General features: G+C 45.4%; 1 pseudogene; it reads right to left on the bottom strand.

Annotated features, from left to right (window-relative positions):
* The window catches only part of LOC106562873 (butyrophilin subfamily 1 member A1-like), a 160,979-nt pseudogene extending 151,410 nt beyond the window's left edge, over positions 1-9,569 (bottom strand).
* Positions 9,570-14,860: the final 5,291 nt, after the last annotated feature.

The raw sequence follows: 14,860 nt of genomic DNA, 5'->3' as shown, positions 1-14,860 counted from the left end.
TACCACACAGCGTTTCATGTTAAATCAAATCACATGGCTGCTTTCAGTGAAAATCAATAGATTACAATATAGGCCTCCTGAATAAGTGTAATGTAGTGTAAAACCTATTGGTCGCTAAATCCGGGGAAATTAAGGACCATGTAAAAAAACTGTTGGTCACATATTATAGCGGGTGTAGCGAAATGCTTGTGTTTCTAGTTCCAACAGTGCAGAAATATCTAACAATGTCTAAAGAATATTATGTTGTTACTCACTAGGGAGGTGAACCTCTGTCTCCATCTTCTCATTGATCCGGCTCTGTTGGACTCTGCAGGTAAAGCGGTTGGTGTCAGTCTCCTGGACAATGACATGTTGTTTGACTGTGTAGAATCCCTTGAAGTCTCTGTGTGTCTCAGGAGGACCAGCAGAGAGACGGTCTCCTTTACTGTCCAGCCACACCAGCTCAGGCTGAGGGTGCCAGCCTTCTGTTTCACACAGCAGACCCATCCCTCCCTCTCTGTGTCCCTCAATGGACACCACTGGCTTGGATCCTACAGCTACAGACACACAGATAGACTGGATGTTAACTGGTGACAGGCTGTGAACAAATAGACACATACTGTATCCAGTAATATGAAGAAAAGAGGTGATGTCATTGTACTGTAGTTATATTTTTACAATAACATGAAAATAAACCTCACCTTTAACGAGGACTTGAATAATGAAATCATCATACCAGCTCTTTGCCTTAATAAAGCATTTGTAACGTCCCTCATCAGTGCCTTGTACCCTGGTCAGTTTTAAAGAGGTGTTTCCCTTCCACAGTTCCTCTTTAAACAGTGAAGTTCTTCCAATGTAGGAGAGAATCTGATTATCTTGTATGATTTTGCTGTTTTGGTAACGATAGACATGACTGCCTGCCTATGGAGTCCAGGTTCAGCCAGTCCACTGTCATGTCCTCAGCACTGATGTTGGGTTTGAGTTAACAGGGCAGAATGATGTCATCACCAGCTACAGCAGCAATGACATCAGTTGGACCAAGAACCTCAAACCTCTCTGAAGAGAACAGGCAGAAAGGAAGGAGCATTTAGGACATTACCCACCACTAAAGATACACAGACTGTAGGTACATTACCCACCACTAAAGACACAGACTGTCAAATGTAATTGATAGAAACGTGCCATTCAAAACGTACAAAAATCTATGCAATAATGCACACACACACACAAATAGGAAGCACTAGTTGCTGCTTGAGTCACCACACACACACAGAGGGAATTAACACTGTAGTTACCTGACTCAGAGTGTGAACTGTGGAGGAGAAACAGGAGGGTCACAAACAGACTGTCTGGTCCAGTCTCCATTATTCCTGAAAGAGACAATTGGTCTAACAAATAAACATAAATTATAAAGATCAAAACCAGATTTCAACCAGTAGACCTTCATTATCTTACTATGGCTCCTTTCAGTTAAAACCAATAGACCTTCATTATCTTACTATGACTCCTTTCAGTTAAAACCAATAGACCTTCAGTATCTTACTATGGCTCATTTCAGTTAAAACCAATAGACCTTCATTATCTTACTATGGCTCCTTTCAGTTAAAACCAATAGACCTTCAGTATCTTACTATGACTCCTTTCAGTTAAAACCAATAGACCTTCAGTATCTTACTATGGCTCCTTTCAGTTAAAACCAATAGACCTTCATTATCTTACTATGACTCCTTTCAGTTAAAACCAATAGACCTTCAGTATCTTACTATGGCCCCTTTCAGATAAAGTCAATAGATTACACTATATTACACTATACAGTTCAACATTTCTTACTTGTTGTAAGGTTGTCTGAAATAGACCTGGATCAGGCATCTTGCATGTGGTTCAATAACTATCAATCTGACAGGTCACAATGTGTGTTACTGACAGTATCAAATGTAGTCTCCTCAATATTAGGAAATGTCTGCCACAGGGGTCGATTTTGGTCCCTGTTCTCCTCACGTTTTGTATAAATTATTTTGTTCTCTCTGTTAAAACCTGTAACATACATCTCTACGTGGATGCTAGATATTCACTACTGTATATAAAGCGGTTCTTCAGAGACTACCTGTAAAAATTATTGGTTTCTAAATCCAGAGAAATGAAGGACCATGTAAAAAACTGTTTGTCACTAAATCCGGCTAGAAGGACCACGTAAAAACTGTTGGCTGGTATGTCCTCACGCTTCTGAGTGGTCTGCTGTGAATGCCCTCACCCGCTACTGTATATACTTATAACTGATTGGTTTGGTTCTGTCCTCTATAGTACCGCCCAGTTAGAACATGACGTTGAGGTCCATCACTATACTCTTGATAGTCACACATGTAACTGTATTGCTTCCGTCCCTATCCTCGCCGCTACCTGGGCTCGAACCAGGGACCCTCTGCACACATCAACAACTGACACCCTCGATGCATCGTTCCCTATCGCTCCACAAATGTTGCGACCCTTGCAGAGCAAGGGAAACTACTTCAAGGTCTCAGAGCGAGTGACATCCCCGATTGAAACGCTATTTGCGCGCACCCCGCTAACTAGCTAGTCATTTCACACCGGTTACACACACACCCAGACACAGCTGTTTCCATTTGAGGATGTTTATATGATTGGTTTGGTTCTGCCCTCTATAGTGCCGTCCAATTAGAACATTCCATTTGAGGATGTTTATATGATTTTGGTAATCTGAGTGACTTGGAATCTTATTGTTGTGGTTCTATAAGACAAAGATATGCACACATGTAAATAGTATTAATTAAGGGTTATAACTACACTATATTTAAGTGATAATGCCCAAAGGTGGTTGGAGGATATATTTGCACGGGTGTTGTTAGGCCCGAGGCAAAGTGGAGATCCGTCAAACCGTGCCAATATGTCCTCCAAACACCGGCTTCAAGGGCATTATCACTTTGGTACAATGGGTTACCAACATATTCAAATAATGATTGACATATTTTCGTAATTTTTATTTATTTATTCATACTATTTTATCCTTCTACAAGATATAGTCGCAACACAAATCTTTGTTCTGTATCTATGGACTCGACCCAGTCGTTCAATCTAAATGTTCCATTGCCATACTGGCTGCCAACGGCTAATTTAGTCACGTCAAAAAAGTGCAGCCAGAATAACAGCAAAGTAGCTGGATTTGCTTAAACTGTTTTCTAGTGACATTTATTTAGATACATTCATAACAGTGAGCTAATGAGGCGCGATTTTACCTGGCACATAAAATGTGCTCACTTGTCAGGACAATGTTGTTCAGAGGAGCCAGCCAACAACACTGCTTGGCTGGGATGATGAGACAGTGGAGTAGGCATTTTAACGTCATATATTTAGCTGGTGGCAACATGTGGAAAAGACACTGGCTGGAATGCAGTTTTAACCAATCAGCATTCAAGATTAGACCCACCTGTTCTATAAACGTGTATGTACATGATTAAATTAGAAATGTCATTAAACTTACAACGGGGCTATAAACACAGTGTCACGTCCTGACCAGTAGAGGGAGTATTAGTTATTGTAGTTTGGTCAGGACGTGGCAGAGGGTATTTGTTTTATGTGGTTCGGGGGTTATGTGTATTGTTTAGGTGCATATGGGGTCTGCACCTTTGTGGGGGGTAATGTCACGTCCTGACCAGTAGAGGGAGTATTAGTTATTGTAGTTTGGTCAGGACGTGGCAGAGGGTATTTGTTTTGTGGTTCGGGGGTTATGTGTATTGTAGAGGGGTGTTTTATTTATGTGTTCCGGGGTTTTGGTGTATGTTCTGGTTTTTGTATTCTAGGGTTTTTCTAGTGGTTATATTTTTTTGTGGTCTGTGTGGCTCTCGATCAGGAACAGCTGTTCATCGTTGTTCCTGATTGAGAGTCATATTTAAAGAGCTTGTTTTCACTTGTTTGTTTGTGGGTAGTTGTTTTAGCACTGCTTTTAGTTAGCCTGCTAAACTGTTCCTGTCGTTCTTTGTTTATTGTTTTTCGTGTTCACTTTAATAAATAAGTATGAGTATTCACGTACCCACTGCGCCTTGGTCTCATCTATACGACAGACGTGACACACAGCATCAATATAAACATAAATATTCACCTCTTGGAAAAGAGAAAAACTAATTACTTGGATTGACAAAGTGTCAAGATTTATGTCACCCTCTCTCTACAGCCATGTGTGAGAATCTGCCAGGCTGAGATCTTATCAGATCTGCCCTGGCGCCACAGGATCGCAATTACTCTGTGCATGAGCTAGGTCCAAAAACTGTCTGGGATGATTCTAGAACAGGCCTGGGAAATTATTACCCATGGAGGGCCACATTAGAATATATTTTTGCCATCGCGGGCCACAATCATATTACAAGATTATACATGGATTATACATCATGTGTATGACTGTGTTGACAGACATATCTACTGTAAATCACGTCCAGATATACTACTTATTTTACTTGTTTAACATGCACCGAAATAAACCACATCCATGTTCTCCTTTTGGTAGGTATTTTCATTATTAAACATGCAATGAACTACACAGAGAGGAAAAGTACACTACCATGGACAGAAAGAACTCTTGTTAACAGGTTTGCACAAAAACACAAGAAAGAGAGAGAGCTCAACATTACATTTAAACCACTCAGTCAGTGTGAGGAGTGAAGTCTCTGATGGGCATTGACTAGAGTAGTGAAGTCTGGTATAGTTTATGACGTCGCTATGCGCAGGATTGCTGAGAGGTGGGAGTCAGTAAGAGATGATCTGTGCCTTGACTTGTTATATTTCATCACTGAACATGTCAGTTTACATACATAGGTTGACCCAAACAGCACAAACATCTTCTGAGCATGACTCCTAATCTTTGGAAAGTTTTGTTCATCGAGAGGTGCATAGAACCTCATTTGTGACCTTGTTTTGAATAGTTCTCCAATCACTGCATCAGACTGTAGATCGATAAGCTGAAGTTGCAGGTCAGTGGGAGCATTATCCACATTAAAGGTGAAAGGAGAGGAAACCAACAGCATGTCATTTTCCAACACTTTGAAAATCCTCAAAACGTTGAGAAAACTCACAGTTCAAAGCACGCAGCAGCGATGTATACTTCTCCCGCTGGTCATCTGATAGGGAACAGACTGGTAGTGTCGGAAGGTGGGTGAGATCTTGCCCTTTAAAGATTTTGCCCTTGTGAAGTGTATCACTTTAGGGACTGTATCCACAACATGGCTCATTTTCAGAACACATTTACAGAGCACCTTCTGATTAGGGGTGCACCGATATGATATTTTTGGCCGATACCGATATCCGATATTTTCCATGCCAAAAACACCCAGATACCGATAACCGATATAAAAAAATTTGCGGCCTTTGAAGCATTCTAGTACAGTTAAATAGTTAACACAGACTGACGCAGCGGTCTAAGGCACTCGATCTCTGTGCAAGAGGCATCACTACAGTCCGTGGTTCGAATCCAGTCTGTATCACATCCGGCTGTGATTGGGAGTCCCATAGGGCGGCGCACAATTGGCCCAGTGTCTTCCATGTTGGGCCGGTGTAGGCCGTCATTGTAAATAAGAATTTGTTCTTAACTGACTTGCTTAGTTTAAATAAAGGTTACACACACACACACACACACACACACACACACACACCCTACCACACCACACTGACCAAAAAGTTATTTTGTTGGCATTTATGTATGTCCCCATTACCAGTAAAACATAATCAAAACCTATTTCTTTCACTTACTTGATATGCTGTTTCGTTTTTCATTTGTTTACTCGTTTCATTCTCAACCAGGATTTCCTCATGCATGTCAAGCAGTGAAGTTCCAGCTCTGTCTGTCCATGGCCTCTCTTCCTCGGTGCGCACTGTCACTGTGTCAGTTTCCATCTTGTCCAGCTGTGTATGTAACATTTCACGTAAACCCTGTTTCCTGTCTGCATCAAAGTAGCGGTCCTTGTACCTTGTATTGAGCATGGTGGTGACACAGTAAAGAGGCTCAGAGAGAATGCCACCGAACCAAATTATTTTGTAAGTTTTAACCCCACAGTCTGTGTCAGCAGTTTTGCTGAGCAGGCGTTTCAATGCCATGACAGAAGGTATCATGTCTGCTGCAGCCGCAGTTGAGCTTATCTCTCTTATTTCTCTTATTTCTCAGACTCCTAATGCTCATGGAGCTGACATCGCTGGTCCAAATGTCAGTCATGAAGCTAATAGCAGTGACGCTCATGGATGTGAGTTTCAACAATACCGTGTAACTCCGGTAGGGAAACATCTAAAAAATAGTGTGTACCGGGGCTCGACCAGTCGGTGAAAGCCAACATCATCCACGACAGAGGACGGTTGATTGTCAACGGCAATGAATTCCATTATTTGGTGTTAATGGTTTTCACCTTTAAGTTGTCTAGCTGACATTTTTTTACTCTTTCAAATGACTGCTGGACTTGAACTTGTTTAGTTGTTGGAAGTGTGCGCTTTGTATTTTTCTGCTTTTGTTCTGTGTAGCGCTGTATTTTTTGTGCCGTCATTACGTCATCTACCTACGTTATATTGGTATGTACGTCATCTACCTACGTTATATAGGTATGTACGTCATCTACCTACGTTATATAGGTATGTACGTCATCTACCTACGTTATATAGGTATGTACGTCATCTACCTACGTTATATAGGTATGTATGTCATCTACCTACGTTATATAGGCATGTACGTCATCTACCTACGTTATATAGGTATGTATGTCATCTACCTACATTATATAGGTATGTACGTCATCTACCTACGTTATATAGGTATGTATGTCATCTACCTACATTATATAGGTATGTACATCATCTACCTACATTATATAGGCATGTACGTCATCTACCTACGTTATATAGGTATGTATGTCATCTACCTACATTATATAGGTATGTATGTAATCTCTCTAAGTTATATACTGTAGGTATGCACGTCAGCTTTGACATCGGTTTTTTACATCGACGTTAAACTAGACATCAGGCCGTTGCCGATGTTGGCATTTTTAGCTAATATCTGCCGATGCCGATGTGCTTACCGATATGTCGTGCATCCCTATCCCAAATGGTACCCTATTCCCTATTTTGTGCACTACTTTTGACCAGAGCCCATAGTAGTGCACTATATATAGGGAATAGGGCATCCCTAACAGATAGTGTGGTGAAGAAGGTGCAAGGAGGCTGAAGAAATTAATTTTGGCCCCTAAGACTCTCACAAACTGTATCACCGCCTGGTACAGCAACTGCACCGCCCACAACCGCAGTGGCTCTCCAGAGGGTGGAGAGGTCTGCCCAACACATCACCGGGGGCACACTGCCTGCCCTCCAAGACACCTACAGCACCCGATGTCACAGGAAGGCCAAAAAGATCATCAAGGACATCAACCACCCGAGCTACGGCCTGTTCACCCCGCTATCATCCAGAAGGCGAGGTCAGTACAGGTTCATCAAAGCTGGGACCGAAAGACTGAAAAGAAGCTTCTATCTCAAGGCCATCAGACTGTTAAATAGCCATCACTAGCCGGCTACCACCTGGTTACTCAACCCAGCACCTTAGAGGCTGCTGCCCTGTATACATAGACATGGAATCATCGGTCAATTTAACCTGTTGGGGCTCGGGGGCAGTATTGAGACATTTTGAAAAAAATATGTGCCCATTTTTAACTGCCTCCTACACCAACTCAGAAGCTAGGATATGCATATTATTAACACATTCGGATAGAAAACACTCTGAATTTTCTAAAACAGTTTGAATGGTGTCTGTAAGTATAACAAAACTCATATTGCAGGCAAAAACCTGTGAAAAATAGATTTAAAAAAATGTGAATTTTGTGACTGTACTATTTAGTGTCATTGTTTTATAGATACCATAGTGAGAAAGGATTCATTTCGCAACACCTACGGCTTCCACTAGATGTCAACGATCTTTATAAAGTTGTTTGAAGCGTCTATGATAAACAGAGAGCAAATTAGAATCCAAGGAAGTTGACATGTCATCACTTCATTTTTTTGCGCCTGTGCATAAATCTGAGAAGCGTGAGTTTGTCATCATTGTTTATCTAGACATAGGATAGGTTGTGTGAAAATATTACTGATGTTTAACGTTAAAAATGGACCAAAAGATTAATGCTAAACAACATTTGACATGTTTGAACGAACATAAATAGATTATTTACTAGGTTTTTTTAGCTTTTCGGCGTGATTTTACACTCCCCCCACCACGTTTTGTGGGAGCATAATGAACGCTAAGTACTTGGTGTTATTTGGACATAAATTATGAACTTTGTCAAAAGAAACCACATTTGTTCCGGACCTGGGATGCCTTCCGGACCTGGGATCCCTGCCTTCTGATGGAGATAATCAAAGGTAAGGGGATATTTACAATGTTATTATCGATTTTAGATGATGCTAACTGTATAGCATAGCTTAGTGTTCTTAGCATAACACCCCGTTTATTGCAAAATGTGATTTCCCAGTAAAGTTATTTTGAGATCTGGCCATTCGGTAGCAATTACGAGATGATATAATATTATTCTTTGAATGACAATATTATAATTTACCAATGTTTTCGAATAGTAATTTTGTTATGTTCACCGGAAGCATTTCAGAGAAGAAAAAAATCTGAATTTCACGCTACTGTAAAATGCTGTTTTTGGATATAAATATGAACTTGATGGAACAAAAAATGCATGTATTGTATAACATAATGTCCTAGGAGTGTCATCTGATGGAGATTGACAAAGGTTAGTACATAATTCTAGCTGGTTTCTGCTTTTGGTGACGCCTGAACTTGAATTGAAAATGGATGTTTGTACTTTTGTGGCTATGTACTGTCCTAACATAATCTAACTGTATGCTTTTGCCGTAAAGCCTCTTTGAAAATCGAACAATGTGGTTAGATTAAGAGATGTTTATCTTTTAAATTGTGTAAAATAGTTGATTGTTTGAGAAATTGAAATTATTAGATTTTTGATGTTTTGAATTTCCAGCCTTGTTAGCAATCCCGACTCGGGGTTCATTGCTAACCTGTAGCCCCAACAGGTTTTAACAATGGAACACTAGTCAACTTTAAAAATGTTTGCATACTGCTTTACTCATTTCATATGTATGTACTGTATTCTATTCTACTGTATTTTAGTTGATGCAACTCCGACATTGCTCATCCTAATATTTATATATTTCTTAATTCCATTCTTTTACTTTTAGATTTGTGTGTATTGTTGTGAATTGTTAAATACTACTGCACTGTTGGAGATGGAACACAATCATATGGATCAGCTGGAACAATCATTTGGATCACAATCAGCTGGAACACAATCATTTCGCTACAGCTGCAATAACATCAGCTAAATATGTGTATGTGACCAATACAATTGGATTTTGATTTGGCTGAAACTAATCAAAGTAACATGAAGTAATTAATGGTAATTACCTATTATTACACAACTAATAACTCCCCCACCTTACAACTTACATTTCGATGCACACACAAAGTTCAGACGTTCGTGTTACCATCGACAATAAAAAGTCCTCAGAAACATGCGTCCTCTCCCATCAGACGATGATAACGCTCTGAACTGAGTGGGTGGGTGCAGTGTTCATATATACATTTCCAAACGCTCTGATTGGTTGGGAATGGCAGGGCTCTAAGAGATAACTCAGGTAAGACTGTGAGGTGAAGTTAGGTAGAGAGGAGAGGAGAAGGACTGACTTTTTTACAGGTAGGCCACCAACTGTAACAGTATATAGTTAGAAAAGAGGGTTCTTCAAAGGTTCTTTGTTAAGGTTGATGGTTCAAAAACAGATATTAACCAGTAGACCTGACTTCAGTACTATGGTCCATTTCATCTAAAATCAACAGAGTAGAGTAGAGTGATTATACAATACCCTAATTCCAATGAACATTTCTTTGTCTATAAAAAAAGGAAAACATTTGAAGTGGTTTGATAGTACTTTTTTAAATTATTGTAACGATCGTCGTCGGGTGACGAGGAAGCGGACCAAAACGCAGCTGGGAGCGAAGACATGTTTATTCTTTACACTGAATTAAACACGTACACAAAATCAAGAAAATGCCGATACGTTACTTGCTCAAAAACAAAGAGACAACACCCCACAACCAGTGTGGGGGAAAGAGGAACTTAAATGTGATCCCAATCAGAGACAACTAGCGACAGCTGTCTCTGATTGGGAATCGACAGAACCCAACATAGAAATAAACCCCATAGAGCTAACATAAGGCTATAATGCAAACATAGAAAACAAACCCAGGAAAAATACCCAACATGACACACCCTGACCCAAAATACCCGAGTTCACCTGGTCAGGGCGTGACAGTACCCCCCCCCCAACGGTGCGTACTCCCGGCGCACCAAACTTAAGTCTATTCGGGGGGGGACCCGGGTGGGCGCCTCACCCTCGGTGGAGGCTCTGGCCCCGGGCGTGTTCTTTCCCCCGCCTCCACCTTAGCCCTACCCCTCTGGCCCGGACTGGACCACTGTGGAGCGGCATGCTCAGGCTCTGGAGCGGAGCCGTCGACCGGAACAGGATTGGGCACCGGTGGACCGGACACGGGCCGTGCCGGACTGGGAACACGCATCACTGGCTTGGTGTGGGCAGCAGGAACGGGCCGGGCCGGACTGGGAACACGCACCACTGGCTTGGTGCAGGGAGCAGGAACGGGCCGGGCCGGACTGGGGACACGCACCGTGGGCTTGGTGTGGGGAACAGGGATGGGCCGGACAGGACTGGGGACACGCACCACTGACCTGGTGCGGGGAGCAGGGACGGGCCGAGCCGGACTGGGAACACGCACCACTGGCTTGGTGCGGGGAGCAGGAACGGGCCGGGCCGGACTGGGGACACGCACCGCTGACTTGGTGCGAGGAGCAGGGACGGGCCGGGCCTGACTGGGGACACGCACCGCTGGCTTGGTGCGGGGAGCAGGAACGGGCCGGGCCGGACTGGGGACACGCACCGCTGACTTGGTGCGGGGAGCAGGGACGGGCCGGGCCGGACTGGGAACATGCACCGCTGGCTTGGTGCGGGGAGCAGGAACGGGCCGGGCCGGACTGGGGACACGCACCGCTGGCTTGGTGCGGGGAGCAGGAACGGGCCGGGCCGGACTGGGGACACGCACCACTGACTTGGTGCGGGGAGCAGGGACGGGCCGGGCCGGACTGGGAACACGCACCGCTGGCTTGGTGCGGGGAGCAGGAACGGGCCGGGCCGGACTGGGGACACGCACCGCTGGCTTGGTGCGGGGAGCAGGAACGGGCCGGGCCGGACTGGGGACACGCACCGTGGGCTTGGTGCGGGGAGCAGGGACGGGCCAGACAGGACTGTGAACACGCACTGGTGAACTGAAGCGTGGAGCCGGTTTAGCCACTCGTCCTGGCTGGATGCCCATCCTAGCACGGCATGTGCTGGGCATGTCCACCGGACGCACCGGGCTGTGCGGGCGCACTGGCGACACAGCGCGCAACTCCGCATCCCATGGCTCCTCCTCCAGATCTTCCCTCAGCAGGTCTTCAATCAACCGCCTCATCTCCGTCTCCTCCTCCGCCGTCATCCCCCACGAGAGCAGTGGTCTGGGCTCTTCCTCTGCCCTTCCGGACCACCCCATTAGCCCCCCCAAAAAATGTTCTTGGGGGTGTCTTCCGGGCCTCCTCGACCGCCGCCTGCGACTCCGTCCACCGGCTGGCTTTACCTCCTCGACCTGGGAATCCTTTCGCCAGGGTCCTTTCCCCGACATGATCTCCTCCCAGGTCCAGAACTCCTTCCCCTCGCGAGCCCATCTCTCGCGCTCCTTATCCTCCCGCTGCTTGGTCCTGGTTTGGTGGGGTGTTCTGTAACGATCGTCGTCGGGTGACGAGGAAGCGGACCAAAACGCAGCTGGGAGCGAACACATGTTTATTCTTTACACTGAATTAAACACGTACACGAAATCAAGAAAATGCCGATACTTTACTTGCTCAAAAACAAAGAGACAACACCCCACAACCAGCGTGGGGGAAAGAGGAACTTAAATGTGATCCCAATCAGAGACAACTAGCGACAGCTGTCTCTGATTGGGAATCGACAGAACCCAACATAGAAATAAACCCCATAGAGCTAACACAAGGCTATAATGCAAACATAGAAAACAAACCCAGGAAAAATACCCAACATGACACACCCTGACCCAAAATACCCGAGTTCACCTGGTCAGGGCGTGACAATTATCAAATGAATACCTTAGAAAATACAGACCATGGCAATGTACAGTTTGCCATTTCAAAGGATGTTTAACTTTTCATGATCAACTAATCCAGGCACTTGTCATCTCCCGTCTGGAGTACTGCAACTCGCTGTTGGCGGGGCTCCCTGCCTGTGCCATTAAACCCCTAGAACTCATCTAGAACGCCGCAGCCAGTCTGGTGTTCGACCTTCCCAAGTTCTCTCACGTCACCCCGCTCCTCCGCACACTCCATTGGCTTCCAGTTGAAGCTCGCATCTGCTACAAGACCATGGTGCTTGCCTACGGAGCTGTGAGGGGAACGGCACCTCCGTACCTTCAGGCTCTGATCAGTCCCTACACCCAAAGAAGGGCACTGCGTTAATCCACCTCTGGCCTGCTCGCCTCCCTACCTCTGCGGAAGCACAGTTCCCGCTCAGCCCAGTCAAAACTGTTCGCTGCTCTGGCACCCCAATGGTGGAACAAGCTCCCTCACGACGCCAGGACAGCGGAGTCAATCACCACCTTCCGGAGACACCTGAAACCTCACCTCTTTAAGGAATACCTGGGATAGGATTAAGTAATCCTTCTAACCCCCCCCCTACCCTCCCCCCAAAAAAGATATAGATGTACTATTGTAATGTGGTTGTTCCACTGGATATCATAAGGTGAATGCACCAATTTGTAAGTCGCTCTGGATAACAGCGTCTGCTAAATGACGTAAATGTAATGTAATGTAAATGTAATCAACGCAAGGCCGTAATCCTCCATTCTTCTTGGCCATAAAGAAGAAACCAGCCGATGCAGGGGAAGTGGGCGTGCGGATGAACCCCTGTTGGAGCGCCTCCTGAATGTAACCCTCCATGGCCTAGGTCTCAGCCACAGACAGAGGGTAGATGCGTCTATGCGGGGGTGTTGCATCAGCAAGCAAGTCGATGGCACAGTCCCAGGGGCGATGAGGAGGGAGACAGGTGGCCTGGGTCTTGGAGAATACCTTCCTCAGATCCTGGTAGACCTCAAGGATGTTGGGCTGAAGGGCAACCAAAGGACTCTCAACCGATGTGGAATCACAGGGAACAGGGAAGCAGGTCCTCCGGCATACAGGTGGCCAGTCTGTGATTCTCATCCTCAACCATGAAATGGTGGGGTTATGGATTTGAAGCCAAGGACGATCTTGTGAACTGGTGCACTGGTGATGAAGAAGGGGATATTCTCCTGATGATTGGACTCCACGGTGAGGGTGAGTGGTTGAGTGATGTGTGTAATGGTTCCGGATCCTAATGGCCCCCAATCGAGGCCTTGCACTGGAAAGGAGAGGAGAGTGGGTATGAAGTAATATTGAGAGAGGAGGCAAGGGTCTGATCCATAGAATTCTCTGCGGCACAGGAATCCACTAAAGCTGTTGACACAGGACATGAGGGACAGTCAACCAACGAGATGGACACCAAAAAGTGCCTAACAGGAAGTGATGAAGATGGAATACTCACTCCTGGCCCAGGAGATGGCAGATCACGTGACCGTCCCTCTGTTCTAGTAGATCCCAGATTCGGACATGTCGGACACCGCTGGATGTACTGTGTCGGTCCCTCCTGGACCACAGTGCATACAGAGCCCCAGTTGTATCCATCTGCGGCGCTCTGCCGCGGGGAGGTGTGTGACCCCTACCTCCATGGGTTCAGGCTCTGATTCCGAGTGTTCACCGAAGGAGGGAGAGAAGCGATGAGAATTCCGACATTCCTGGAGAAGGTTATCCAGACGGATGGCCATCGCAATGAGTGCGTCCAGGGTAAGATTGTCGACCTCTTCTAAATAGCGTGTGAAGCGCCGGTTCATTCCATCCATTTAATGCTGCTACTGTCCGGAAAGTGAGCGCGTACTCAGCAGCCCCCTGGCGTAATTGAAGTAAACACTCACCTCCCTCTCTGCCCTCTGGGGGATGATCGAAGATACATTTGAACAGAGCCATGAACCCCTCATATGAATTTAGCTCCTCTTCTCCTCTCTCCCAGATGGCCGTAGCCCATTCCAATGCCCGCCCCGTCAGCAGAGAAATAACAGTGGCAATCTTAGACCCTTTCGGTGGTGGGGGCTCCCATCTGGTGTGTAAAATAAAGGGAGCACTGAAGTAGAGAACCACAGCATTTGGATGGGGTATCGTCATATTTCTCTGGGAGGGATAAATGGGCATCGTAGGACCTGAGCGGGTTGCTGAATGGGCTGTTGGGCTGGCTCACTGGGTAGGCTGGTTCTAATGTATCCTCCACGAGTAGGATGCTGCGCCTCCCGGGAATGTTCGAGACGCTGCAAACTGCGAAGGACCTCTTCCATGGCCGTCCCCAGTTGTTCCAGCTGGTTATGGTTCTGACGCAGAAGGTAGCCCTCTTCGTTGACCGTCTGAGAGATATCCGATTTTCCTGCTGCTTCCATTGTTGGAGTTGGTATTTTGTAACGATGACGCCGTGAGTCAAGAAGCAGGTAAAAGGTTTAATGAAAACAACAAACATGCAACAAGACAGTGTAACAGAAGCGAGGTACAATGAACACAGGTGCAATACCAACTTAGAAATGAACAAAAGGAAGGGACCTATAAAGAGGTCCAGTTGTGAATCATAACGATGAGTGCCAGGTGCACGCACT

Source organism: Salmo salar, chromosome ssa01, assembly GCF_905237065.1.
Source record: "Salmo salar chromosome ssa01, Ssal_v3.1, whole genome shotgun sequence".
Classification (NCBI taxonomy): domain Eukaryota; kingdom Metazoa; phylum Chordata; class Actinopteri; order Salmoniformes; family Salmonidae; genus Salmo; species Salmo salar.
The sequence above is the reverse complement of the archived record's forward strand: the minus strand, read 5'-3'. Positions and strand labels throughout refer to the sequence as shown.